This window comes from Myotis brandtii, unplaced genomic scaffold, assembly GCF_000412655.1.
Source record: "Myotis brandtii unplaced genomic scaffold, ASM41265v1 scaffold144, whole genome shotgun sequence".
In the NCBI taxonomy this organism is placed as follows: Eukaryota; Metazoa; Chordata; class Mammalia; order Chiroptera; family Vespertilionidae; genus Myotis; species Myotis brandtii.
In genome coordinates, this window is record NW_005355159.1 from 3,179,074 (window position 1) to 3,180,833 (window position 1,760).

The window sequence follows — 1,760 nt, forward strand, 5'->3', positions numbered from 1 at the left end:
GACCCACCGACGGGAGGGGCTTTGTCGTCCTTCAACCCCTTCAGTCCATCCCATACTAGACAGGGAATGGAATATGGAGCTTCCGGGGGTGTTGGGCCGGCGGCCCCAGCACCTCTCCTGCCCTTGAGGCAGGCTGGGCCACCGGACCTGGGCCTGGACCGAAAGCCTTTCATGAATTATGTCCCTTTCTCAACTAGTGATTTGTATAATTAAAAGAATCAAAATCCCTCTTTTTCTCGGAACCCTCAGGTTCTGATCTCTCTGCTGGAGTCAGTCTTTTTTTTAGCCACGTGGGATGACTGCCAGCAGTTACTGCAGACTCTCTTCACCTCAGAGGAGAGAGAGAGGGTGAAGGCGGAGGGAAGGAAATTGGTCCTCAGGCCAGACGGGCAGCCCTCTGGGGATGCAAGGCGGATCGAGGCGCTATTCCCCAGCTCCAGACCAGATTGGGGAGTGAATGAACAGAGAGGGTGAAAGCGGAGGGTGGGAGGATTACTATAGCAGTGGTCTGCTTTTCTCCGAAACTCCCACCGTTTAAAGGGAGACAAACAACTGGACTGGGAGACAGGGGGATTGGTCGGAAAGATCAAAAGTAAGAGGAAAAATCTGTGGGGGAAAGCAATGGGCCCTGGGCTGAAAGATAGGGGCGGGGTGTCGGCAGTTATTTTACTGGCTACAGACTGCTCTGCAGGCGTAGGGGTTTCGTCTGTAGCTTACCAGCAGATGCCTTATCAACTGACTTCAAGGTCGCAAGTTTTCTCTAAACACAATTCATCTTTCTCTGCCCTAGCTTATTACATTAAAAACAACTAAACTCCCAGGAGCAAAGCGGAGGAGAAACGGAGCTGAAGTCTGCAGCTGCCCTGGTGATTTAGAACTGGTTGCTAGGCAGACTCAGCCCCTGAGAGCCAGGACAAAGAAGGGGGGCTGGATGCCCAAGCTGCCTGCAGTGGCCCTGAAAAAAGAAGCAGCAGCAGCAGCAGCAGCGAGAAAGTGGGGGACAGCAGAAATTTACCTGACACTAGAGCTGCCCTGCTGCTGCCCAGTGAGTAATGAGTGTTTTACAACAAGCAATACAAGACTTGGGCCTTTGGCTTGCAGGCTACAGCAGTTAAGCCAGAAGCCAGTGACTGGTACTAGCCTTCCTACAGCCCCAGGAATAGAGCAGCAAGCCTGGGATCTATGAAAGCTGCAGATAGAGCTAGCCCTGCCTGTGACTGTGTTTTGTTTAACTTGCTGTTTTCAATTGTTTATTAGAATCTAATAAACAGGGTTAACAAAAGGGCACTCTCCCTATACCTGGAAGCCATCAGGACTTTGCAGTTCTCCAAGAGAGGAGGAGTCTGACTCAGAGACTGGCAGAAACCTCGTTGGGTTAAGAGGACTAGAGGTTGCATATTGAACTTGTAAACTGCAGTTTGCTAGGCAGAGGTCCAAGCCCAGTTGTATAGGGGTTAAGCTATCTGTGTACCACAAAACAACTTTCTCCTGTGCCAGAATACATTTTAAGGAAATTGGACAGACTGTGTTTGTGGCTAGAAAGAAGAACTGGCCGCAATGCACAGCCCTGACAGTAGCCCGCAAAAAACTGTATAATAGACTTAGATAATGCCTGAATCTTCATGGACATGGCTCCAGAGACAAGGACAATTTTGCCTTATATAGGAAGGTCAAGAGTAGACTTTAGTCACCTCCCTAAGATGTTTGTATAGCTCTACCATATGTCATGTTTAGTAGCAGAAGATTTAGCTGCCTGAGAC